A 21,999-nucleotide genomic window follows, 5' to 3' on the forward strand; every position below is an offset into this window, starting at 1 on the left:
GTAAATATAATTTGAATTAGAACACAACAAAGCTGTCATGGCTATAGTGCCAGGGGAGTCGAATGACGACTGCTACTCGATCGTTTTGGTCCTCGGAAAAACGTTTCGCGCTGCACTGAGCCCCCAGCAAACAGAAGTTGTACAGGTGAGGCTCTGGTTGGCCTAAATATATGTTTAGGCATCGCTTCTCGGCTCTTTAGAGCTAAGATCAAGTGTAGTATCTGTTCTTCTCAGTTTAATACCTGGGACGCAAGCGATTCGCTTGCATGTCTTTGTATTAACCTGATTTTTGGACAGGGGGTATGGTGCCGAGGCTTGCCTCGCCCTGCCCACGGGTTGTCCTGGTATTGCACTACCTCCAGGCACGGCCCACATTCCCACTTTGGTGGGAAAATCAAGCAATTCATCCCAGTTCTTCGTCGTATATTGTTGTAAACCCTCTTTTCTCACCTCGTAGCCAACATTTTCATGCGCTAAAACCGTCGCAAGCCTGCTGTTCTAATTACTACGTACCGTACCACCCGCCGATTGGGAAACAATCGGGCGTAGAGAAAACGTCCGATTACGTCGGCGTTTTCACAACAAACGCTAAAAAAGTATAGATGAAGAGGGTCGATCTTGAAGTTAACCAAATCATACTTACCTGACGGGGGCCTTCACCGTGATCAGGCCGGCGGTGGGCCCAAGGCGAGGCTTAGCCATTGCACTTTGGCCTAGCTGACCCTTGCGATTACCCCAAATGTGGGTAACTCGGCCGTACAATTTCTGTTAGTGGGGTCTGCGTTCGCGCTAACCCCGTATTATTCTTAATCAATCAATCGCTTGTTCTCTCTGGTCAGTTTGCTTCCTGCTGCTCTTCGCGCTTTCTCTCCCAGACAGGCGTAATTGCCGACCCGGGGAGCGTCGCATCGCCATAGCAATGTGTCTGCAACGCATAGCTACGTATCTGATTGAATGTATATCAGAAAAATATTATTGCCATGCACCTGGTGACGTCATATATTCGTAAATATAATTTGAATTAGAACACAACAAAGCTGTCATGGCTATAGTGCCAGGGGAGTCGAATGACGACTGCTACTCGATCGTTTTGGTCCTCGGAAAAACGTTTCGCGCTGCACTGAGCCCCCAGCAAACAGAAGTTGTACAGGTGAGGCTCTGGTTGGCCTAAATATATGTTTAGGCATCGCTTCTCGGCTCTTTAGAGCTAAGATCAAGTGTAGTATCTGTTCTTCTCAGTTTAATACCTGGGACGCAAGCGATTCGCTTGCATGTCTTTGTATTAACCTGATTTTTGGACAGGGGGTATGGTGCCGAGGCTTGCCTCGCCCTGCCCACGGGTTGTCCTGGTATTGCACTACCTCCAGGCACGGCCCACATTCCCACTTTGGTGGGAAAATCAAGCAATTCATCCCAGTTCTTCGTCGTATATTGTTGTAAACCCTCTTTTCTCACCTCGTAGCCAACATTTTCATGCGCTAAAACCGTCGCAAGCCTGCTGTTCTAATTACTACGTACCGTACCACCCGCCGATTGGGAAACAATCGGGCGTAGAGAAAACGTCCGATTACGTCGGCGTTTTCACAACAAACGCTAAAAAAGTATAGATGAAGAGGGTCGATCTTGAAGTTAACCAAATCATACTTACCTGACGGGGGCCTTCACCGTGATCAGGCCGGCGGTGGGCCCAAGGCGAGGCTTAGCCATTGCACTTTGGCCTAGCTGACCCTTGCGATTACCCCAAATGTGGGTAACTCGGCCGTACAATTTCTGTTAGTGGGGTCTGCGTTCGCGCTAACCCCGTATTATTCTTAATCAATCAATCGCTTGTTCTCTCTGGTCAGTTTGCTTCCTGCTGCTCTTCGCGCTTTCTCTCCCAGACAGGCGTAATTGCCGACCCGGGGAGCGTCGCATCGCCATAGCAATGTGTCTGCAACGCATAGCTACGTATCTGATTGAATGTATATCAGAAAAATATTATTGCCATGCACCTGGTGACGTCATATATTCGTAAATATAATTTGAATTAGAACACAACAAAGCTGTCATGGCTATAGTGCCAGGGGAGTCGAATGACGACTGCTACTCGATCGTTTTGGTCCTCGGAAAAACGTTTCGCGCTGCACTGAGCCCCCAGCAAACAGAAGTTGTACAGGTGAGGCTCTGGTTGGCCTAAATATATGTTTAGGCATCGCTTCTCGGCTCTTTAGAGCTAAGATCAAGTGTAGTATCTGTTCTTCTCAGTTTAATACCTGGGACGCAAGCGATTCGCTTGCATGTCTTTGTATTAACCTGATTTTTGGACAGGGGGTATGGTGCCGAGGCTTGCCTCGCCCTGCCCACGGGTTGTCCTGGTATTGCACTACCTCCAGGCACGGCCCACATTCCCACTTTGGTGGGAAAATCAAGCAATTCATCCCAGTTCTTCGTCGTATATTGTTGTAAACCCTCTTTTCTCACCTCGTAGCCAACATTTTCATGCGCTAAAACCGTCGCAAGCCTGCTGTTCTAATTACTACGTACCGTACCACCCGCCGATTGGGAAACAATCGGGCGTAGAGAAAACGTCCGATTACGTCGGCGTTTTCACAACAAACGCTAAAAAAGTATAGATGAAGAGGGTCGATCTTGAAGTTAACCAAATCATACTTACCTGACGGGGGCCTTCACCGTGATCAGGCCGGCGGTGGGCCCAAGGCGAGGCTTAGCCATTGCACTTTGGCCTAGCTGACCCTTGCGATTACCCCAAATGTGGGTAACTCGGCCGTACAATTTCTGTTAGTGGGGTCTGCGTTCGCGCTAACCCCGTATTATTCTTAATCAATCAATCGCTTGTTCTCTCTGGTCAGTTTGCTTCCTGCTGCTCTTCGCGCTTTCTCTCCCAGACAGGCGTAATTGCCGACCCGGGGAGCGTCGCATCGCCATAGCAATGTGTCTGCAACGCATAGCTACGTATCTGATTGAATGTATATCAGAAAAATATTATTGCCATGCACCTGGTGACGTCATATATTCGTAAATATAATTTGAATTAGAACACAACAAAGCTGTCATGGCTATAGTGCCAGGGGAGTCGAATGACGACTGCTACTCGATCGTTTTGGTCCTCGGAAAAACGTTTCGCGCTGCACTGAGCCCCCAGCAAACAGAAGTTGTACAGGTGAGGCTCTGGTTGGCCTAAATATATGTTTAGGCATCGCTTCTCGGCTCTTTAGAGCTAAGATCAAGTGTAGTATCTGTTCTTCTCAGTTTAATACCTGGGACGCAAGCGATTCGCTTGCATGTCTTTGTATTAACCTGATTTTTGGACAGGGGGTATGGTGCCGAGGCTTGCCTCGCCCTGCCCACGGGTTGTCCTGGTATTGCACTACCTCCAGGCACGGCCCACATTCCCACTTTGGTGGGAAAATCAAGCAATTCATCCCAGTTCTTCGTCGTATATTGTTGTAAACCCTCTTTTCTCACCTCGTAGCCAACATTTTCATGCGCTAAAACCGTCGCAAGCCTGCTGTTCTAATTACTACGTACCGTACCACCCGCCGATTGGGAAACAATCGGGCGTAGAGAAAACGTCCGATTACGTCGGCGTTTTCACAACAAACGCTAAAAAAGTATAGATGAAGAGGGTCGATCTTGAAGTTAACCAAATCATACTTACCTGACGGGGGCCTTCACCGTGATCAGGCCGGCGGTGGGCCCAAGGCGAGGCTTAGCCATTGCACTTTGGCCTAGCTGACCCTTGCGATTACCCCAAATGTGGGTAACTCGGCCGTACAATTTCTGTTAGTGGGGTCTGCGTTCGCGCTAACCCCGTATTATTCTTAATCAATCAATCGCTTGTTCTCTCTGGTCAGTTTGCTTCCTGCTGCTCTTCGCGCTTTCTCTCCCAGACAGGCGTAATTGCCGACCCGGGGAGCGTCGCATCGCCATAGCAATGTGTCTGCAACGCATAGCTACGTATCTGATTGAATGTATATCAGAAAAATATTATTGCCATGCACCTGGTGACGTCATATATTCGTAAATATAATTTGAATTAGAACACAACAAAGCTGTCATGGCTATAGTGCCAGGGGAGTCGAATGACGACTGCTACTCGATCGTTTTGGTCCTCGGAAAAACGTTTCGCGCTGCACTGAGCCCCCAGCAAACAGAAGTTGTACAGGTGAGGCTCTGGTTGGCCTAAATATATGTTTAGGCATCGCTTCTCGGCTCTTTAGAGCTAAGATCAAGTGTAGTATCTGTTCTTCTCAGTTTAATACCTGGGACGCAAGCGATTCGCTTGCATGTCTTTGTATTAACCTGATTTTTGGACAGGGGGTATGGTGCCGAGGCTTGCCTCGCCCTGCCCACGGGTTGTCCTGGTATTGCACTACCTCCAGGCACGGCCCACATTCCCACTTTGGTGGGAAAATCAAGCAATTCATCCCAGTTCTTCGTCGTATATTGTTGTAAACCCTCTTTTCTCACCTCGTAGCCAACATTTTCATGCGCTAAAACCGTCGCAAGCCTGCTGTTCTAATTACTACGTACCGTACCACCCGCCGATTGGGAAACAATCGGGCGTAGAGAAAACGTCCGATTACGTCGGCGTTTTCACAACAAACGCTAAAAAAGTATAGATGAAGAGGGTCGATCTTGAAGTTAACCAAATCATACTTACCTGACGGGGGCCTTCACCGTGATCAGGCCGGCGGTGGGCCCAAGGCGAGGCTTAGCCATTGCACTTTGGCCTAGCTGACCCTTGCGATTACCCCAAATGTGGGTAACTCGGCCGTACAATTTCTGTTAGTGGGGTCTGCGTTCGCGCTAACCCCGTATTATTCTTAATCAATCAATCGCTTGTTCTCTCTGGTCAGTTTGCTTCCTGCTGCTCTTCGCGCTTTCTCTCCCAGACAGGCGTAATTGCCGACCCGGGGAGCGTCGCATCGCCATAGCAATGTGTCTGCAACGCATAGCTACGTATCTGATTGAATGTATATCAGAAAAATATTATTGCCATGCACCTGGTGACGTCATATATTCGTAAATATAATTTGAATTAGAACACAACAAAGCTGTCATGGCTATAGTGCCAGGGGAGTCGAATGACGACTGCTACTCGATCGTTTTGGTCCTCGGAAAAACGTTTCGCGCTGCACTGAGCCCCCAGCAAACAGAAGTTGTACAGGTGAGGCTCTGGTTGGCCTAAATATATGTTTAGGCATCGCTTCTCGGCTCTTTAGAGCTAAGATCAAGTGTAGTATCTGTTCTTCTCAGTTTAATACCTGGGACGCAAGCGATTCGCTTGCATGTCTTTGTATTAACCTGATTTTTGGACAGGGGGTATGGTGCCGAGGCTTGCCTCGCCCTGCCCACGGGTTGTCCTGGTATTGCACTACCTCCAGGCACGGCCCACATTCCCACTTTGGTGGGAAAATCAAGCAATTCATCCCAGTTCTTCGTCGTATATTGTTGTAAACCCTCTTTTCTCACCTCGTAGCCAACATTTTCATGCGCTAAAACCGTCGCAAGCCTGCTGTTCTAATTACTACGTACCGTACCACCCGCCGATTGGGAAACAATCGGGCGTAGAGAAAACGTCCGATTACGTCGGCGTTTTCACAACAAACGCTAAAAAAGTATAGATGAAGAGGGTCGATCTTGAAGTTAACCAAATCATACTTACCTGACGGGGGCCTTCACCGTGATCAGGCCGGCGGTGGGCCCAAGGCGAGGCTTAGCCATTGCACTTTGGCCTAGCTGACCCTTGCGATTACCCCAAATGTGGGTAACTCGGCCGTACAATTTCTGTTAGTGGGGTCTGCGTTCGCGCTAACCCCGTATTATTCTTAATCAATCAATCGCTTGTTCTCTCTGGTCAGTTTGCTTCCTGCTGCTCTTCGCGCTTTCTCTCCCAGACAGGCGTAATTGCCGACCCGGGGAGCGTCGCATCGCCATAGCAATGTGTCTGCAACGCATAGCTACGTATCTGATTGAATGTATATCAGAAAAATATTATTGCCATGCACCTGGTGACGTCATATATTCGTAAATATAATTTGAATTAGAACACAACAAAGCTGTCATGGCTATAGTGCCAGGGGAGTCGAATGACGACTGCTACTCGATCGTTTTGGTCCTCGGAAAAACGTTTCGCGCTGCACTGAGCCCCCAGCAAACAGAAGTTGTACAGGTGAGGCTCTGGTTGGCCTAAATATATGTTTAGGCATCGCTTCTCGGCTCTTTAGAGCTAAGATCAAGTGTAGTATCTGTTCTTCTCAGTTTAATACCTGGGACGCAAGCGATTCGCTTGCATGTCTTTGTATTAACCTGATTTTTGGACAGGGGGTATGGTGCCGAGGCTTGCCTCGCCCTGCCCACGGGTTGTCCTGGTATTGCACTACCTCCAGGCACGGCCCACATTCCCACTTTGGTGGGAAAATCAAGCAATTCATCCCAGTTCTTCGTCGTATATTGTTGTAAACCCTCTTTTCTCACCTCGTAGCCAACATTTTCATGCGCTAAAACCGTCGCAAGCCTGCTGTTCTAATTACTACGTACCGTACCACCCGCCGATTGGGAAACAATCGGGCGTAGAGAAAACGTCCGATTACGTCGGCGTTTTCACAACAAACGCTAAAAAAGTATAGATGAAGAGGGTCGATCTTGAAGTTAACCAAATCATACTTACCTGACGGGGGCCTTCACCGTGATCAGGCCGGCGGTGGGCCCAAGGCGAGGCTTAGCCATTGCACTTTGGCCTAGCTGACCCTTGCGATTACCCCAAATGTGGGTAACTCGGCCGTACAATTTCTGTTAGTGGGGTCTGCGTTCGCGCTAACCCCGTATTATTCTTAATCAATCAATCGCTTGTTCTCTCTGGTCAGTTTGCTTCCTGCTGCTCTTCGCGCTTTCTCTCCCAGACAGGCGTAATTGCCGACCCGGGGAGCGTCGCATCGCCATAGCAATGTGTCTGCAACGCATAGCTACGTATCTGATTGAATGTATATCAGAAAAATATTATTGCCATGCACCTGGTGACGTCATATATTCGTAAATATAATTTGAATTAGAACACAACAAAGCTGTCATGGCTATAGTGCCAGGGGAGTCGAATGACGACTGCTACTCGATCGTTTTGGTCCTCGGAAAAACGTTTCGCGCTGCACTGAGCCCCCAGCAAACAGAAGTTGTACAGGTGAGGCTCTGGTTGGCCTAAATATATGTTTAGGCATCGCTTCTCGGCTCTTTAGAGCTAAGATCAAGTGTAGTATCTGTTCTTCTCAGTTTAATACCTGGGACGCAAGCGATTCGCTTGCATGTCTTTGTATTAACCTGATTTTTGGACAGGGGGTATGGTGCCGAGGCTTGCCTCGCCCTGCCCACGGGTTGTCCTGGTATTGCACTACCTCCAGGCACGGCCCACATTCCCACTTTGGTGGGAAAATCAAGCAATTCATCCCAGTTCTTCGTCGTATATTGTTGTAAACCCTCTTTTCTCACCTCGTAGCCAACATTTTCATGCGCTAAAACCGTCGCAAGCCTGCTGTTCTAATTACTACGTACCGTACCACCCGCCGATTGGGAAACAATCGGGCGTAGAGAAAACGTCCGATTACGTCGGCGTTTTCACAACAAACGCTAAAAAAGTATAGATGAAGAGGGTCGATCTTGAAGTTAACCAAATCATACTTACCTGACGGGGGCCTTCACCGTGATCAGGCCGGCGGTGGGCCCAAGGCGAGGCTTAGCCATTGCACTTTGGCCTAGCTGACCCTTGCGATTACCCCAAATGTGGGTAACTCGGCCGTACAATTTCTGTTAGTGGGGTCTGCGTTCGCGCTAACCCCGTATTATTCTTAATCAATCAATCGCTTGTTCTCTCTGGTCAGTTTGCTTCCTGCTGCTCTTCGCGCTTTCTCTCCCAGACAGGCGTAATTGCCGACCCGGGGAGCGTCGCATCGCCATAGCAATGTGTCTGCAACGCATAGCTACGTATCTGATTGAATGTATATCAGAAAAATATTATTGCCATGCACCTGGTGACGTCATATATTCGTAAATATAATTTGAATTAGAACACAACAAAGCTGTCATGGCTATAGTGCCAGGGGAGTCGAATGACGACTGCTACTCGATCGTTTTGGTCCTCGGAAAAACGTTTCGCGCTGCACTGAGCCCCCAGCAAACAGAAGTTGTACAGGTGAGGCTCTGGTTGGCCTAAATATATGTTTAGGCATCGCTTCTCGGCTCTTTAGAGCTAAGATCAAGTGTAGTATCTGTTCTTCTCAGTTTAATACCTGGGACGCAAGCGATTCGCTTGCATGTCTTTGTATTAACCTGATTTTTGGACAGGGGGTATGGTGCCGAGGCTTGCCTCGCCCTGCCCACGGGTTGTCCTGGTATTGCACTACCTCCAGGCACGGCCCACATTCCCACTTTGGTGGGAAAATCAAGCAATTCATCCCAGTTCTTCGTCGTATATTGTTGTAAACCCTCTTTTCTCACCTCGTAGCCAACATTTTCATGCGCTAAAACCGTCGCAAGCCTGCTGTTCTAATTACTACGTACCGTACCACCCGCCGATTGGGAAACAATCGGGCGTAGAGAAAACGTCCGATTACGTCGGCGTTTTCACAACAAACGCTAAAAAAGTATAGATGAAGAGGGTCGATCTTGAAGTTAACCAAATCATACTTACCTGACGGGGGCCTTCACCGTGATCAGGCCGGCGGTGGGCCCAAGGCGAGGCTTAGCCATTGCACTTTGGCCTAGCTGACCCTTGCGATTACCCCAAATGTGGGTAACTCGGCCGTACAATTTCTGTTAGTGGGGTCTGCGTTCGCGCTAACCCCGTATTATTCTTAATCAATCAATCGCTTGTTCTCTCTGGTCAGTTTGCTTCCTGCTGCTCTTCGCGCTTTCTCTCCCAGACAGGCGTAATTGCCGACCCGGGGAGCGTCGCATCGCCATAGCAATGTGTCTGCAACGCATAGCTACGTATCTGATTGAATGTATATCAGAAAAATATTATTGCCATGCACCTGGTGACGTCATATATTCGTAAATATAATTTGAATTAGAACACAACAAAGCTGTCATGGCTATAGTGCCAGGGGAGTCGAATGACGACTGCTACTCGATCGTTTTGGTCCTCGGAAAAACGTTTCGCGCTGCACTGAGCCCCCAGCAAACAGAAGTTGTACAGGTGAGGCTCTGGTTGGCCTAAATATATGTTTAGGCATCGCTTCTCGGCTCTTTAGAGCTAAGATCAAGTGTAGTATCTGTTCTTCTCAGTTTAATACCTGGGACGCAAGCGATTCGCTTGCATGTCTTTGTATTAACCTGATTTTTGGACAGGGGGTATGGTGCCGAGGCTTGCCTCGCCCTGCCCACGGGTTGTCCTGGTATTGCACTACCTCCAGGCACGGCCCACATTCCCACTTTGGTGGGAAAATCAAGCAATTCATCCCAGTTCTTCGTCGTATATTGTTGTAAACCCTCTTTTCTCACCTCGTAGCCAACATTTTCATGCGCTAAAACCGTCGCAAGCCTGCTGTTCTAATTACTACGTACCGTACCACCCGCCGATTGGGAAACAATCGGGCGTAGAGAAAACGTCCGATTACGTCGGCGTTTTCACAACAAACGCTAAAAAAGTATAGATGAAGAGGGTCGATCTTGAAGTTAACCAAATCATACTTACCTGACGGGGGCCTTCACCGTGATCAGGCCGGCGGTGGGCCCAAGGCGAGGCTTAGCCATTGCACTTTGGCCTAGCTGACCCTTGCGATTACCCCAAATGTGGGTAACTCGGCCGTACAATTTCTGTTAGTGGGGTCTGCGTTCGCGCTAACCCCGTATTATTCTTAATCAATCAATCGCTTGTTCTCTCTGGTCAGTTTGCTTCCTGCTGCTCTTCGCGCTTTCTCTCCCAGACAGGCGTAATTGCCGACCCGGGGAGCGTCGCATCGCCATAGCAATGTGTCTGCAACGCATAGCTACGTATCTGATTGAATGTATATCAGAAAAATATTATTGCCATGCACCTGGTGACGTCATATATTCGTAAATATAATTTGAATTAGAACACAACAAAGCTGTCATGGCTATAGTGCCAGGGGAGTCGAATGACGACTGCTACTCGATCGTTTTGGTCCTCGGAAAAACGTTTCGCGCTGCACTGAGCCCCCAGCAAACAGAAGTTGTACAGGTGAGGCTCTGGTTGGCCTAAATATATGTTTAGGCATCGCTTCTCGGCTCTTTAGAGCTAAGATCAAGTGTAGTATCTGTTCTTCTCAGTTTAATACCTGGGACGCAAGCGATTCGCTTGCATGTCTTTGTATTAACCTGATTTTTGGACAGGGGGTATGGTGCCGAGGCTTGCCTCGCCCTGCCCACGGGTTGTCCTGGTATTGCACTACCTCCAGGCACGGCCCACATTCCCACTTTGGTGGGAAAATCAAGCAATTCATCCCAGTTCTTCGTCGTATATTGTTGTAAACCCTCTTTTCTCACCTCGTAGCCAACATTTTCATGCGCTAAAACCGTCGCAAGCCTGCTGTTCTAATTACTACGTACCGTACCACCCGCCGATTGGGAAACAATCGGGCGTAGAGAAAACGTCCGATTACGTCGGCGTTTTCACAACAAACGCTAAAAAAGTATAGATGAAGAGGGTCGATCTTGAAGTTAACCAAATCATACTTACCTGACGGGGGCCTTCACCGTGATCAGGCCGGCGGTGGGCCCAAGGCGAGGCTTAGCCATTGCACTTTGGCCTAGCTGACCCTTGCGATTACCCCAAATGTGGGTAACTCGGCCGTACAATTTCTGTTAGTGGGGTCTGCGTTCGCGCTAACCCCGTATTATTCTTAATCAATCAATCGCTTGTTCTCTCTGGTCAGTTTGCTTCCTGCTGCTCTTCGCGCTTTCTCTCCCAGACAGGCGTAATTGCCGACCCGGGGAGCGTCGCATCGCCATAGCAATGTGTCTGCAACGCATAGCTACGTATCTGATTGAATGTATATCAGAAAAATATTATTGCCATGCACCTGGTGACGTCATATATTCGTAAATATAATTTGAATTAGAACACAACAAAGCTGTCATGGCTATAGTGCCAGGGGAGTCGAATGACGACTGCTACTCGATCGTTTTGGTCCTCGGAAAAACGTTTCGCGCTGCACTGAGCCCCCAGCAAACAGAAGTTGTACAGGTGAGGCTCTGGTTGGCCTAAATATATGTTTAGGCATCGCTTCTCGGCTCTTTAGAGCTAAGATCAAGTGTAGTATCTGTTCTTCTCAGTTTAATACCTGGGACGCAAGCGATTCGCTTGCATGTCTTTGTATTAAGCTGATTTTTGGACAGGGGGTATGGTGCCGAGGCTTGCCTCGCCCTGCCCACGGGTTGTCCTGGTATTGCACTACCTCCAGGCACGGCCCACATTCCCACTTTGGTGGGAAAATCAAGCAATTCATCCCAGTTCTTCGTCGTATATTGTTGTAAACCCTCTTTTCTCACCTCGTAGCCAACATTTTCATGCGCTAAAACCGTCGCAAGCCTGCTGTTCTAATTACTACGTACCGTACCACCCGCCGATTGGGAAACAATCGGGCGTAGAGAAAACGTCCGATTACGTCGGCGTTTTCACAACAAACGCTAAAAAAGTATAGATGAAGAGGGTCGATCTTGAAGTTAACCAAATCATACTTACCTGACGGGGGCCTTCACCGTGATCAGGCCGGCGGTGGGCCCAAGGCGAGGCTTAGCCATTGCACTTTGGCCTAGCTGACCCTTGCGATTACCCCAAATGTGGGTAACTCGGCCGTACAATTTCTGTTAGTGGGGTCTGCGTTCGCGCTAACCCCGTATTATTCTTAATCAATCAATCGCTTGTTCTCTCTGGTCAGTTTGCTTCCTGCTGCTCTTCGCGCTTTCTCTCCCAGACAGGCGTAATTGCCGACCCGGGGAGCGTCGCATCGCCATAGCAATGTGTCTGCAACGCATAGCTACGTATCTGATTGAATGTATATCAGAAAAATATTATTGCCATGCACCTGGTGACGTCATATATTCGTAAATATAATTTGAATTAGAACACAACAAAGCTGTCATGGCTATAGTGCCAGGGGAGTCGAATGACGACTGCTACTCGATCGTTTTGGTCCTCGGAAAAACGTTTCGCGCTGCACTGAGCCCCCAGCAAACAGAAGTTGTACAGGTGAGGCTCTGGTTGGCCTAAATATATGTTTAGGCATCGCTTCTCGGCTCTTTAGAGCTAAGATCAAGTGTAGTATCTGTTCTTCTCAGTTTAATACCTGGGACGCAAGCGATTCGCTTGCATGTCTTTGTATTAACCTGATTTTTGGACAGGGGGTATGGTGCCGAGGCTTGCCTCGCCCTGCCCACGGGTTGTCCTGGTATTGCACTACCTCCAGGCACGGCCCACATTCCCACTTTGGTGGGAAAATCAAGCAATTCATCCCAGTTCTTCGTCGTATATTGTTGTAAACCCTCTTTTCTCACCTCGTAGCCAACATTTTCATGCGCTAAAACCGTCGCAAGCCTGCTGTTCTAATTACTACGTACCGTACCACCCGCCGATTGGGAAACAATCGGGCGTAGAGAAAACGTCCGATTACGTCGGCGTTTTCACAACAAACGCTAAAAAAGTATAGATGAAGAGGGTCGATCTTGAAGTTAACCAAATCATACTTACCTGACGGGGGCCTTCACCGTGATCAGGCCGGCGGTGGGCCCAAGGCGAGGCTTAGCCATTGCACTTTGGCCTAGCTGACCCTTGCGATTACCCCAAATGTGGGTAACTCGGCCGTACAATTTCTGTTAGTGGGGTCTGCGTTCGCGCTAACCCCGTATTATTCTTAATCAATCAATCGCTTGTTCTCTCTGGTCAGTTTGCTTCCTGCTGCTCTTCGCGCTTTCTCTCCCAGACAGGCGTAATTGCCGACCCGGGGAGCGTCGCATCGCCATAGCAATGTGTCTGCAACGCATAGCTACGTATCTGATTGAATGTATATCAGAAAAATATTATTGCCATGCACCTGGTGACGTCATATATTCGTAAATATAATTTGAATTAGAACACAACAAAGCTGTCATGGCTATAGTGCCAGGGGAGTCGAATGACGACTGCTACTCGATCGTTTTGGTCCTCGGAAAAACGTTTCGCGCTGCACTGAGCCCCCAGCAAACAGAAGTTGTACAGGTGAGGCTCTGGTTGGCCTAAATATATGTTTAGGCATCGCTTCTCGGCTCTTTAGAGCTAAGATCAAGTGTAGTATCTGTTCTTCTCAGTTTAATACCTGGGACGCAAGCGATTCGCTTGCATGTCTTTGTATTAACCTGATTTTTGGACAGGGGGTATGGTGCCGAGGCTTGCCTCGCCCTGCCCACGGGTTGTCCTGGTATTGCACTACCTCCAGGCACGGCCCACATTCCCACTTTGGTGGGAAAATCAAGCAATTCATCCCAGTTCTTCGTCGTATATTGTTGTAAACCCTCTTTTCTCACCTCGTAGCCAACATTTTCATGCGCTAAAACCGTCGCAAGCCTGCTGTTCTAATTACTACGTACCGTACCACCCGCCGATTGGGAAACAATCGGGCGTAGAGAAAACGTCCGATTACGTCGGCGTTTTCACAACAAACGCTAAAAAAGTATAGATGAAGAGGGTCGATCTTGAAGTTAACCAAATCATACTTACCTGACGGGGGCCTTCACCGTGATCAGGCCGGCGGTGGGCCCAAGGCGAGGCTTAGCCATTGCACTTTGGCCTAGCTGACCCTTGCGATTACCCCAAATGTGGGTAACTCGGCCGTACAATTTCTGTTAGTGGGGTCTGCGTTCGCGCTAACCCCGTATTATTCTTAATCAATCAATCGCTTGTTCTCTCTGGTCAGTTTGCTTCCTGCTGCTCTTCGCGCTTTCTCTCCCAGACAGGCGTAATTGCCGACCCGGGGAGCGTCGCATCGCCATAGCAATGTGTCTGCAACGCATAGCTACGTATCTGATTGAATGTATATCAGAAAAATATTATTGCCATGCACCTGGTGACGTCATATATTCGTAAATATAATTTGAATTAGAACACAACAAAGCTGTCATGGCTATAGTGCCAGGGGAGTCGAATGACGACTGCTACTCGATCGTTTTGGTCCTCGGAAAAACGTTTCGCGCTGCACTGAGCCCCCAGCAAACAGAAGTTGTACAGGTGAGGCTCTGGTTGGCCTAAATATATGTTTAGGCATCGCTTCTCGGCTCTTTAGAGCTAAGATCAAGTGTAGTATCTGTTCTTCTCAGTTTAATACCTGGGACGCAAGCGATTCGCTTGCATGTCTTTGTATTAACCTGATTTTTGGACAGGGGGTATGGTGCCGAGGCTTGCCTCGCCCTGCCCACGGGTTGTCCTGGTATTGCACTACCTCCAGGCACGGCCCACATTCCCACTTTGGTGGGAAAATCAAGCAATTCATCCCAGTTCTTCGTCGTATATTGTTGTAAACCCTCTTTTCTCACCTCGTAGCCAACATTTTCATGCGCTAAAACCGTCGCAAGCCTGCTGTTCTAATTACTACGTACCGTACCACCCGCCGATTGGGAAACAATCGGGCGTAGAGAAAACGTCCGATTACGTCGGCGTTTTCACAACAAACGCTAAAAAAGTATAGATGAAGAGGGTCGATCTTGAAGTTAACCAAATCATACTTACCTGACGGGGGCCTTCACCGTGATCAGGCCGGCGGTGGGCCCAAGGCGAGGCTTAGCCATTGCACTTTGGCCTAGCTGACCCTTGCGATTACCCCAAATGTGGGTAACTCGGCCGTACAATTTCTGTTAGTGGGGTCTGCGTTCGCGCTAACCCCGTATTATTCTTAATCAATCAATCGCTTGTTCTCTCTGGTCAGTTTGCTTCCTGCTGCTCTTCGCGCTTTCTCTCCCAGACAGGCGTAATTGCCGACCCGGGGAGCGTCGCATCGCCATAGCAATGTGTCTGCAACGCATAGCTACGTATCTGATTGAATGTATATCAGAAAAATATTATTGCCATGCACCTGGTGACGTCATATATTCGTAAATATAATTTGAATTAGAACACAACAAAGCTGTCATGGCTATAGTGCCAGGGGAGTCGAATGACGACTGCTACTCGATCGTTTTGGTCCTCGGAAAAACGTTTCGCGCTGCACTGAGCCCCCAGCAAACAGAAGTTGTACAGGTGAGGCTCTGGTTGGCCTAAATATATGTTTAGGCATCGCTTCTCGGCTCTTTAGAGCTAAGATCAAGTGTAGTATCTGTTCTTCTCAGTTTAATACCTGGGACGCAAGCGATTCGCTTGCATGTCTTTGTATTAACCTGATTTTTGGACAGGGGGTATGGTGCCGAGGCTTGCCTCGCCCTGCCCACGGGTTGTCCTGGTATTGCACTACCTCCAGGCACGGCCCACATTCCCACTTTGGTGGGAAAATCAAGCAATTCATCCCAGTTCTTCGTCGTATATTGTTGTAAACCCTCTTTTCTCACCTCGTAGCCAACATTTTCATGCGCTAAAACCGTCGCAAGCCTGCTGTTCTAATTACTACGTACCGTACCACCCGCCGATTGGGAAACAATCGGGCGTAGAGAAAACGTCCGATTACGTCGGCGTTTTCACAACAAACGCTAAAAAAGTATAGATGAAGAGGGTCGATCTTGAAGTTAACCAAATCATACTTACCTGACGGGGGCCTTCACCGTGATCAGGCCGGCGGTGGGCCCAAGGCGAGGCTTAGCCATTGCACTTTGGCCTAGCTGACCCTTGCGATTACCCCAAATGTGGGTAACTCGGCCGTACAATTTCTGTTAGTGGGGTCTGCGTTCGCGCTAACCCCGTATTATTCTTAATCAATCAATCGCTTGTTCTCTCTGGTCAGTTTGCTTCCTGCTGCTCTTCGCGCTTTCTCTCCCAGACAGGCGTAATTGCCGACCCGGGGAGCGTCGCATCGCCATAGCAATGTGTCTGCAACGCATAGCTACGTATCTGATTGAATGTATATCAGAAAAATATTATTGCCATGCACCTGGTGACGTCATATATTCGTAAATATAATTTGAATTAGAACACAACAAAGCTGTCATGGCTATAGTGCCAGGGGAGTCGAATGACGACTGCTACTCGATCGTTTTGGTCCTCGGAAAAACGTTTCGCGCTGCACTGAGCCCCCAGCAAACAGAAGTTGTACAGGTGAGGCTCTGGTTGGCCTAAATATATGTTTAGGCATCGCTTCTCGGCTCTTTAGAGCTAAGATCAAGTGTAGTATCTGTTCTTCTCAGTTTAATACCTGGGACGCAAGCGATTCGCTTGCATGTCTTTGTATTAACCTGATTTTTGGACAGGGGGTATGGTGCCGAGGCTTGCCTCGCCCTGCCCACGGGTTGTCCTGGTATTGCACTACCTCCAGGCACGGCCCACATTCCCACTTTGGTGGGAAAATCAAGCAATTCATCCCAGTTCTTCGTCGTATATTGTTGTAAACCCTCTTTTCTCACCTCGTAGCCAACATTTTCATGCGCTAAAACCGTCGCAAGCCTGCTGTTCTAATTACTACGTACCGTACCACCCGCCGATTGGGAAACAATCGGGCGTAGAGAAAACGTCCGATTACGTCGGCGTTTTCACAACAAACGCTAAAAAAGTATAGATGAAGAGGGTCGATCTTGAAGTTAACCAAATCATACTTACCTGACGGGGGCCTTCACCGTGATCAGGCCGGCGGTGGGCCCAAGGCGAGGCTTAGCCATTGCACTTTGGCCTAGCTGACCCTTGCGATTACCCCAAATGTGGGTAACTCGGCCGTACAATTTCTGTTAGTGGGGTCTGCGTTCGCGCTAACCCCGTATTATTCTTAATCAATCAATCGCTTGTTCTCTCTGGTCAGTTTGCTTCCTGCTGCTCTTCGCGCTTTCTCTCCCAGACAGGCGTAATTGCCGACCCGGGGAGCGTCGCATCGCCATAGCAATGTGTCTGCAACGCATAGCTACGTATCTGATTGAATGTATATCAGAAAAATATTATTGCCATGCACCTGGTGACGTCATATATTCGTAAATATAATTTGAATTAGAACACAACAAAGCTGTCATGGCTATAGTGCCAGGGGAGTCGAATGACGACTGCTACTCGATCGTTTTGGTCCTCGGAAAAACGTTTCGCGCTGCACTGAGCCCCCAGCAAACAGAAGTTGTACAGGTGAGGCTCTGGTTGGCCTAAATATATGTTTAGGCATCGCTTCTCGGCTCTTTAGAGCTAAGATCAAGTGTAGTATCTGTTCTTCTCAGTTTAATACCTGGGACGCAAGCGATTCGCTTGCATGTCTTTGTATTAACCTGATTTTTGGACAGGGGGTATGGTGCCGAGGCTTGCCTCGCCCTGCCCACGGGTTGTCCTGGTATTGCACTACCTCCAGGCACGGCCCACATTCCCACTTTGGTGGGAAAATCAAGCAATTCATCCCAGTTCTTCGTCGTATATTGTTGTAAACCCTCTTTTCTCACCTCGTAGCCAACATTTTCATGCGCTAAAACCGTCGCAAGCCTGCTGTTCTAATTACTACGTACCGTACCACCCGCCGATTGGGAAACAATCGGGCGTAGAGAAAACGTCCGATTACGTCGGCGTTTTCACAACAAACGCTAAAAAAGTATAGATGAAGAGGGTCGATCTTGAAGTTAACCAAATCATACTTACCTGACGGGGGCCTTCACCGTGATCAGGCCGGCGGTGGGCCCAAGGCGAGGCTTAGCCATTGCACTTTGGCCTAGCTGACCCTTGCGATTACCCCAAATGTGGGTAACTCGGCCGTACAATTTCTGTTAGTGGGGTCTGCGTTCGCGCTAACCCCGTATTATTCTTAATCAATCAATCGCTTGTTCTCTCTGGTCAGTTTGCTTCCTGCTGCTCTTCGCGCTTTCTCTCCCAGACAGGCGTAATTGCCGACCCGGGGAGCGTCGCATCGCCATAGCAATGTGTCTGCAACGCATAGCTACGTATCTGATTGAATGTATATCAGAAAAATATTATTGCCATGCACCTGGTGACGTCATATATTCGTAAATATAATTTGAATTAGAACACAACAAAGCTGTCATGGCTATAGTGCCAGGGGAGTCGAATGACGACTGCTACTCGATCGTTTTGGTCCTCGGAAAAACGTTTCGCGCTGCACTGAGCCCCCAGCAAACAGAAGTTGTACAGGTGAGGCTCTGGTTGGCCTAAATATATGTTTAGGCATCGCTTCTCGGCTCTTTAGAGCTAAGATCAAGTGTAGTATCTGTTCTTCTCAGTTTAATACCTGGGACGCAAGCGATTCGCTTGCATGTCTTTGTATTAACCTGATTTTTGGACAGGGGGTATGGTGCCGAGGCTTGCCTCGCCCTGCCCACGGGTTGTCCTGGTATTGCACTACCTCCAGGCACGGCCCACATTCCCACTTTGGTGGGAAAATCAAGCAATTCATCCCAGTTCTTCGTCGTATATTGTTGTAAACCCTCTTTTCTCACCTCGTAGCCAACATTTTCATGCGCTAAAACCGTCGCAAGCCTGCTGTTCTAATTACTACGTACCGTACCACCCGCCGATTGGGAAACAATCGGGCGTAGAGAAAACGTCCGATTACGTCGGCGTTTTCACAACAAACGCTAAAAAAGTATAGATGAAGAGGGTCGATCTTGAAGTTAACCAAATCATACTTACCTGACGGGGGCCTTCACCGTGATCAGGCCGGCGGTGGGCCCAAGGCGAGGCTTAGCCATTGCACTTTGGCCTAGCTGACCCTTGCGATTACCCCAAATGTGGGTAACTCGGCCGTACAATTTCTGTTAGTGGGGTCTGCGTTCGCGCTAACCCCGTATTATTCTTAATCAATCAATCGCTTGTTCTCTCTGGTCAGTTTGCTTCCTGCTGCTCTTCGCGCTTTCTCTCCCAGACAGGCGTAATTGCCGACCCGGGGAGCGTCGCATCGCCATAGCAATGTGTCTGCAACGCATAGCTACGTATCTGATTGAATGTATATCAGAAAAATATTATTGCCATGCACCTGGTGACGTCATATATTCGTAAATATAATTTGAATTAGAACACAACAAAGCTGTCATGGCTATAGTGCCAGGGGAGTCGAATGACGACTGCTACTCGATCGTTTTGGTCCTCGGAAAAACGTTTCGCGCTGCACTGAGCCCCCAGCAAACAGAAGTTGTACAGGTGAGGCTCTGGTTGGCCTAAATATATGTTTAGGCATCGCTTCTCGGCTCTTTAGAGCTAAGATCAAGTGTAGTATCTGTTCTTCTCAGTTTAATACCTGGGACGCAAGCGATTCGCTTGCATGTCTTTGTATTAACCTGATTTTTGGACAGGGGGTATGGTGCCGAGGCTTGCCTCGCCCTGCCCACGGGTTGTCCTGGTATTGCACTACCTCCAGGCACGGCCCACATTCCCACTTTGGTGGGAAAATCAAGCAATTCATCCCAGTTCTTCGTCGTATATTGTTGTAAACCCTCTTTTCTCACCTCGTAGCCAACATTTTCATGCGCTAAAACCGTCGCAAGCCTGCTGTTCTAATTACTACGTACCGTACCACCCGCCGATTGGGAAACAATCGGGCGTAGAGAAAACGTCCGATTACGTCGGCGTTTTCACAACAAACGCTAAAAAAGTATAGATGAAGAGGGTCGATCTTGAAGTTAACCAAATCATACTTACCTGACGGGGGCCTTCACCGTGATCAGGCCGGCGGTGGGCCCAAGGCGAGGCTTAGCCATTGCACTTTGGCCTAGCTGACCCTTGCGATTACCCCAAATGTGGGTAACTCGGCCGTACAATTTCTGTTAGTGGGGTCTGCGTTCGCGCTAACCCCGTATTATTCTTAATCAATCAATCGCTTGTTCTCTCTGGTCAGTTTGCTTCCTGCTGCTCTTCGCGCTTTCTCTCCCAGACAGGCGTAATTGCCGACCCGGGGAGCGTCGCATCGCCATAGCAATGTGTCTGCAACGCATAGCTACGTATCTGATTGAATGTATATCAGAAAAATATTATTGCCATGCACCTGGTGACGTCATATATTCGTAAATATAATTTGAATTAGAACACAACAAAGCTGTCATGGCTATAGTGCCAGGGGAGTCGAATGACGACTGCTACTCGATCGTTTTGGTCCTCGGAAAAACGTTTCGCGCTGCACTGAGCCCCCAGCAAACAGAAGTTGTACAGGTGAGGCTCTGGTTGGCCTAAATATATGTTTAGGCATCGCTTCTCGGCTCTTTAGAGCTAAGATCAAGTGTAGTATCTGTTCTTCTCAGTTTAATACCTGGGACGCAAGCGATTCGCTTGCATGTCTTTGTATTAACCTGATTTTTGGACAGGGGGTATGGTGCCGAGGCTTGCCTCGCCCTGCCCACGGGTTGTCCTGGTATTGCACTACCTCCAGGCACGGCCCACATTCCCACTTTGGTGGGAAAATCAAGCAATTCATCCCAGTTCTTCGTCGTATATTGTTGTAAACCCTCTTTTCTCACCTCGTAGCCAACATTTTCATGCGCTAAAACCGTCGCAAGCCTGCTGTTCTAATTACTACGTACCGTACCACCCGCCGATTGGGAAACAATCGGGCGTAGAGAAAACGTCCGATTACGTCGGCGTTTTCACAACAAACGCTAAAAAAGTATAGATGAAGAGGGTCGATCTTGAAGTTAACCAAATCATACTTACCTGACGGGGGCCTTCACCGTGATCAGGCCGGCGGTGGGCCCAAGGCGAGGCTTAGCCATTGCACTTTGGCCTAGCTGACCCTTGCGATTACCCCAAATGTGGGTAACTCGGCCGTACAATTTCTGTTAGTGGGGTCTGCGTTCGCGCTAACCCCGTATTATTCTTAATCAATCAATCGCTTGTTCTCTCTGGTCAGTTTGCTTCCTGCTGCTCTTCGCGCTTTCTCTCCCAGACAGGCGTAATTGCCGACCCGGGGAGCGTCGCATCGCCATAGCAATGTGTCTGCAACGCATAGCTACGTATCTGATTGAATGTATATCAGAAAAATATTATTGCCATGCACCTGGTGACGTCATATATTCGTAAATATAATTTGAATTAGAACACAACAAAGCTGTCATGGCTATAGTGCCAGGGGAGTCGAATGACGACTGCTACTCGATCGTTTTGGTCCTCGGAAAAACGTTTCGCGCTGCACTGAGCCCCCAGCAAACAGAAGTTGTACAGGTGAGGCTCTGGTTGGCCTAAATATATGTTTAGGCATCGCTTCTCGGCTCTTTAGAGCTAAGATCAAGTGTAGTATCTGTTCTTCTCAGTTTAATACCTGGGACGCAAGCGATTCGCTTGCATGTCTTTGTATTAACCTGATTTTTGGACAGGGGGTATGGTGCCGAGGCTTGCCTCGCCCTGCCCACGGGTTGTCCTGGTATTGCACTACCTCCAGGCACGGCCCACATTCCCACTTTGGTGGGAAAATCAAGCAATTCATCCCAGTTCTTCGTCGTATATTGTTGTAAACCCTCTTTTCTCACCTCGTAGCCAACATTTTCATGCGCTAAAACCGTCGCAAGCCTGCTGTTCTAATTACTACGTACCGTACCACCCGCCGATTGGGAAACAATCGGGCGTAGAGAAAACGTCCGATTACGTCGGCGTTTTCACAACAAACGCTAAAAAAGTATAGATGAAGAGGGTCGATCTTGAAGTTAACCAAATCATACTTACCTGACGGGGGCCTTCACCGTGATCAGGCCGGCGGTGGGCCCAAGGCGAGGCTTAGCCATTGCACTTTGGCCTAGCTGACCCTTGCGATTACCCCAAATGTGGGTAACTCGGCCGTACAATTTCTGTTAGTGGGGTCTGCGTTCGCGCTAACCCCGTATTATTCTTAATCAATCAATCGCTTGTTCTCTCTGGTCAGTTTGCTTCCTGCTGCTCTTCGCGCTTTCTCTCCCAGACAGGCGTAATTGCCGACC

General features: G+C 48.7%; 44 non-coding genes across 44 annotated transcripts; all 44 read left to right on the forward strand.

Annotated features, from left to right (window-relative positions):
• The first annotated feature begins 180 nt into the window (after positions 1 to 180).
• Positions 181 to 378, forward strand: LOC145208136 (U2 spliceosomal RNA). Its single transcript, XR_013854473.1, has one exon. It is a non-coding gene; the product is annotated as a U2 spliceosomal RNA (small nuclear RNA).
• A 257-nt stretch (positions 379 to 635) lies between these two features.
• LOC145208114 (U1 spliceosomal RNA) lies at positions 636 to 799 on the forward strand. Its single transcript, XR_013854453.1, has one exon. It is a non-coding gene; the product is annotated as a U1 spliceosomal RNA (small nuclear RNA).
• Positions 800 to 1,185: 386 nt separating this feature from the next.
• LOC145208137 (U2 spliceosomal RNA) lies at positions 1,186 to 1,383 on the forward strand. The gene has a single exon (XR_013854474.1). It is a non-coding gene; the product is annotated as a U2 spliceosomal RNA (small nuclear RNA).
• A 257-nt stretch (positions 1,384 to 1,640) lies between these two features.
• Positions 1,641 to 1,804, forward strand: LOC145208126 (U1 spliceosomal RNA). Its single transcript, XR_013854464.1, has one exon. It is a non-coding gene; the product is annotated as a U1 spliceosomal RNA (small nuclear RNA).
• A 386-nt stretch (positions 1,805 to 2,190) lies between these two features.
• Positions 2,191 to 2,388, forward strand: LOC145208139 (U2 spliceosomal RNA). Its single transcript, XR_013854476.1, has one exon. It is a non-coding gene; the product is annotated as a U2 spliceosomal RNA (small nuclear RNA).
• A 257-nt stretch (positions 2,389 to 2,645) lies between these two features.
• LOC145208138 (U1 spliceosomal RNA) lies at positions 2,646 to 2,809 on the forward strand. The gene has a single exon (XR_013854475.1). It is a non-coding gene; the product is annotated as a U1 spliceosomal RNA (small nuclear RNA).
• A 386-nt stretch (positions 2,810 to 3,195) lies between these two features.
• LOC145208140 (U2 spliceosomal RNA) lies at positions 3,196 to 3,393 on the forward strand. The gene has a single exon (XR_013854477.1). It is a non-coding gene; the product is annotated as a U2 spliceosomal RNA (small nuclear RNA).
• A 257-nt stretch (positions 3,394 to 3,650) lies between these two features.
• Positions 3,651 to 3,814, forward strand: LOC145208149 (U1 spliceosomal RNA). The gene has a single exon (XR_013854486.1). It is a non-coding gene; the product is annotated as a U1 spliceosomal RNA (small nuclear RNA).
• A 386-nt stretch (positions 3,815 to 4,200) lies between these two features.
• LOC145208141 (U2 spliceosomal RNA) lies at positions 4,201 to 4,398 on the forward strand. The gene has a single exon (XR_013854478.1). It is a non-coding gene; the product is annotated as a U2 spliceosomal RNA (small nuclear RNA).
• A 257-nt stretch (positions 4,399 to 4,655) lies between these two features.
• On the forward strand, positions 4,656 to 4,819 carry LOC145208159 (U1 spliceosomal RNA). Its single transcript, XR_013854496.1, has one exon. It is a non-coding gene; the product is annotated as a U1 spliceosomal RNA (small nuclear RNA).
• Positions 4,820 to 5,205: 386 nt separating this feature from the next.
• On the forward strand, positions 5,206 to 5,403 carry LOC145208142 (U2 spliceosomal RNA). The gene has a single exon (XR_013854479.1). It is a non-coding gene; the product is annotated as a U2 spliceosomal RNA (small nuclear RNA).
• A 257-nt stretch (positions 5,404 to 5,660) lies between these two features.
• Positions 5,661 to 5,824, forward strand: LOC145208115 (U1 spliceosomal RNA). Its single transcript, XR_013854454.1, has one exon. It is a non-coding gene; the product is annotated as a U1 spliceosomal RNA (small nuclear RNA).
• Positions 5,825 to 6,210: 386 nt separating this feature from the next.
• LOC145208143 (U2 spliceosomal RNA) lies at positions 6,211 to 6,408 on the forward strand. Its single transcript, XR_013854480.1, has one exon. It is a non-coding gene; the product is annotated as a U2 spliceosomal RNA (small nuclear RNA).
• A 257-nt stretch (positions 6,409 to 6,665) lies between these two features.
• On the forward strand, positions 6,666 to 6,829 carry LOC145208116 (U1 spliceosomal RNA). The gene has a single exon (XR_013854455.1). It is a non-coding gene; the product is annotated as a U1 spliceosomal RNA (small nuclear RNA).
• Positions 6,830 to 7,215: 386 nt separating this feature from the next.
• Positions 7,216 to 7,413, forward strand: LOC145208144 (U2 spliceosomal RNA). Its single transcript, XR_013854481.1, has one exon. It is a non-coding gene; the product is annotated as a U2 spliceosomal RNA (small nuclear RNA).
• Positions 7,414 to 7,670: 257 nt separating this feature from the next.
• On the forward strand, positions 7,671 to 7,834 carry LOC145208117 (U1 spliceosomal RNA). The gene has a single exon (XR_013854456.1). It is a non-coding gene; the product is annotated as a U1 spliceosomal RNA (small nuclear RNA).
• Positions 7,835 to 8,220: 386 nt separating this feature from the next.
• On the forward strand, positions 8,221 to 8,418 carry LOC145208145 (U2 spliceosomal RNA). The gene has a single exon (XR_013854482.1). It is a non-coding gene; the product is annotated as a U2 spliceosomal RNA (small nuclear RNA).
• Positions 8,419 to 8,675: 257 nt separating this feature from the next.
• Positions 8,676 to 8,839, forward strand: LOC145208119 (U1 spliceosomal RNA). Its single transcript, XR_013854457.1, has one exon. It is a non-coding gene; the product is annotated as a U1 spliceosomal RNA (small nuclear RNA).
• A 386-nt stretch (positions 8,840 to 9,225) lies between these two features.
• Positions 9,226 to 9,423, forward strand: LOC145208146 (U2 spliceosomal RNA). Its single transcript, XR_013854483.1, has one exon. It is a non-coding gene; the product is annotated as a U2 spliceosomal RNA (small nuclear RNA).
• A 257-nt stretch (positions 9,424 to 9,680) lies between these two features.
• LOC145208120 (U1 spliceosomal RNA) lies at positions 9,681 to 9,844 on the forward strand. The gene has a single exon (XR_013854458.1). It is a non-coding gene; the product is annotated as a U1 spliceosomal RNA (small nuclear RNA).
• Positions 9,845 to 10,230: 386 nt separating this feature from the next.
• Positions 10,231 to 10,428, forward strand: LOC145208147 (U2 spliceosomal RNA). The gene has a single exon (XR_013854484.1). It is a non-coding gene; the product is annotated as a U2 spliceosomal RNA (small nuclear RNA).
• A 257-nt stretch (positions 10,429 to 10,685) lies between these two features.
• On the forward strand, positions 10,686 to 10,849 carry LOC145208121 (U1 spliceosomal RNA). Its single transcript, XR_013854459.1, has one exon. It is a non-coding gene; the product is annotated as a U1 spliceosomal RNA (small nuclear RNA).
• A 386-nt stretch (positions 10,850 to 11,235) lies between these two features.
• On the forward strand, positions 11,236 to 11,433 carry LOC145208135 (U2 spliceosomal RNA). The gene has a single exon (XR_013854472.1). It is a non-coding gene; the product is annotated as a U2 spliceosomal RNA (small nuclear RNA).
• A 257-nt stretch (positions 11,434 to 11,690) lies between these two features.
• On the forward strand, positions 11,691 to 11,854 carry LOC145208122 (U1 spliceosomal RNA). Its single transcript, XR_013854460.1, has one exon. It is a non-coding gene; the product is annotated as a U1 spliceosomal RNA (small nuclear RNA).
• A 386-nt stretch (positions 11,855 to 12,240) lies between these two features.
• On the forward strand, positions 12,241 to 12,438 carry LOC145208148 (U2 spliceosomal RNA). Its single transcript, XR_013854485.1, has one exon. It is a non-coding gene; the product is annotated as a U2 spliceosomal RNA (small nuclear RNA).
• Positions 12,439 to 12,695: 257 nt separating this feature from the next.
• On the forward strand, positions 12,696 to 12,859 carry LOC145208123 (U1 spliceosomal RNA). Its single transcript, XR_013854461.1, has one exon. It is a non-coding gene; the product is annotated as a U1 spliceosomal RNA (small nuclear RNA).
• Positions 12,860 to 13,245: 386 nt separating this feature from the next.
• On the forward strand, positions 13,246 to 13,443 carry LOC145208150 (U2 spliceosomal RNA). Its single transcript, XR_013854487.1, has one exon. It is a non-coding gene; the product is annotated as a U2 spliceosomal RNA (small nuclear RNA).
• Positions 13,444 to 13,700: 257 nt separating this feature from the next.
• Positions 13,701 to 13,864, forward strand: LOC145208124 (U1 spliceosomal RNA). Its single transcript, XR_013854462.1, has one exon. It is a non-coding gene; the product is annotated as a U1 spliceosomal RNA (small nuclear RNA).
• Positions 13,865 to 14,250: 386 nt separating this feature from the next.
• Positions 14,251 to 14,448, forward strand: LOC145208151 (U2 spliceosomal RNA). Its single transcript, XR_013854488.1, has one exon. It is a non-coding gene; the product is annotated as a U2 spliceosomal RNA (small nuclear RNA).
• A 257-nt stretch (positions 14,449 to 14,705) lies between these two features.
• On the forward strand, positions 14,706 to 14,869 carry LOC145208125 (U1 spliceosomal RNA). The gene has a single exon (XR_013854463.1). It is a non-coding gene; the product is annotated as a U1 spliceosomal RNA (small nuclear RNA).
• Positions 14,870 to 15,255: 386 nt separating this feature from the next.
• LOC145208152 (U2 spliceosomal RNA) lies at positions 15,256 to 15,453 on the forward strand. The gene has a single exon (XR_013854489.1). It is a non-coding gene; the product is annotated as a U2 spliceosomal RNA (small nuclear RNA).
• Positions 15,454 to 15,710: 257 nt separating this feature from the next.
• LOC145208127 (U1 spliceosomal RNA) lies at positions 15,711 to 15,874 on the forward strand. Its single transcript, XR_013854465.1, has one exon. It is a non-coding gene; the product is annotated as a U1 spliceosomal RNA (small nuclear RNA).
• A 386-nt stretch (positions 15,875 to 16,260) lies between these two features.
• Positions 16,261 to 16,458, forward strand: LOC145208153 (U2 spliceosomal RNA). Its single transcript, XR_013854490.1, has one exon. It is a non-coding gene; the product is annotated as a U2 spliceosomal RNA (small nuclear RNA).
• Positions 16,459 to 16,715: 257 nt separating this feature from the next.
• Positions 16,716 to 16,879, forward strand: LOC145208128 (U1 spliceosomal RNA). Its single transcript, XR_013854466.1, has one exon. It is a non-coding gene; the product is annotated as a U1 spliceosomal RNA (small nuclear RNA).
• A 386-nt stretch (positions 16,880 to 17,265) lies between these two features.
• Positions 17,266 to 17,463, forward strand: LOC145208154 (U2 spliceosomal RNA). The gene has a single exon (XR_013854491.1). It is a non-coding gene; the product is annotated as a U2 spliceosomal RNA (small nuclear RNA).
• Positions 17,464 to 17,720: 257 nt separating this feature from the next.
• On the forward strand, positions 17,721 to 17,884 carry LOC145208129 (U1 spliceosomal RNA). The gene has a single exon (XR_013854467.1). It is a non-coding gene; the product is annotated as a U1 spliceosomal RNA (small nuclear RNA).
• A 386-nt stretch (positions 17,885 to 18,270) lies between these two features.
• LOC145208155 (U2 spliceosomal RNA) lies at positions 18,271 to 18,468 on the forward strand. Its single transcript, XR_013854492.1, has one exon. It is a non-coding gene; the product is annotated as a U2 spliceosomal RNA (small nuclear RNA).
• Positions 18,469 to 18,725: 257 nt separating this feature from the next.
• Positions 18,726 to 18,889, forward strand: LOC145208130 (U1 spliceosomal RNA). The gene has a single exon (XR_013854468.1). It is a non-coding gene; the product is annotated as a U1 spliceosomal RNA (small nuclear RNA).
• Positions 18,890 to 19,275: 386 nt separating this feature from the next.
• LOC145208156 (U2 spliceosomal RNA) lies at positions 19,276 to 19,473 on the forward strand. Its single transcript, XR_013854493.1, has one exon. It is a non-coding gene; the product is annotated as a U2 spliceosomal RNA (small nuclear RNA).
• Positions 19,474 to 19,730: 257 nt separating this feature from the next.
• LOC145208131 (U1 spliceosomal RNA) lies at positions 19,731 to 19,894 on the forward strand. The gene has a single exon (XR_013854469.1). It is a non-coding gene; the product is annotated as a U1 spliceosomal RNA (small nuclear RNA).
• Positions 19,895 to 20,280: 386 nt separating this feature from the next.
• LOC145208157 (U2 spliceosomal RNA) lies at positions 20,281 to 20,478 on the forward strand. Its single transcript, XR_013854494.1, has one exon. It is a non-coding gene; the product is annotated as a U2 spliceosomal RNA (small nuclear RNA).
• A 257-nt stretch (positions 20,479 to 20,735) lies between these two features.
• Positions 20,736 to 20,899, forward strand: LOC145208132 (U1 spliceosomal RNA). Its single transcript, XR_013854470.1, has one exon. It is a non-coding gene; the product is annotated as a U1 spliceosomal RNA (small nuclear RNA).
• A 386-nt stretch (positions 20,900 to 21,285) lies between these two features.
• On the forward strand, positions 21,286 to 21,483 carry LOC145208158 (U2 spliceosomal RNA). The gene has a single exon (XR_013854495.1). It is a non-coding gene; the product is annotated as a U2 spliceosomal RNA (small nuclear RNA).
• A 257-nt stretch (positions 21,484 to 21,740) lies between these two features.
• Positions 21,741 to 21,904, forward strand: LOC145208133 (U1 spliceosomal RNA). Its single transcript, XR_013854471.1, has one exon. It is a non-coding gene; the product is annotated as a U1 spliceosomal RNA (small nuclear RNA).
• Positions 21,905 to 21,999: the final 95 nt, after the last annotated feature.

This window comes from Phallusia mammillata, unplaced genomic scaffold, assembly GCF_965637545.1.
Source record: "Phallusia mammillata unplaced genomic scaffold, kaPhaMamm4.hap1.1 HAP1_SCAFFOLD_214, whole genome shotgun sequence".
In the NCBI taxonomy this organism is placed as follows: domain Eukaryota; kingdom Metazoa; phylum Chordata; class Ascidiacea; order Phlebobranchia; family Ascidiidae; genus Phallusia; species Phallusia mammillata.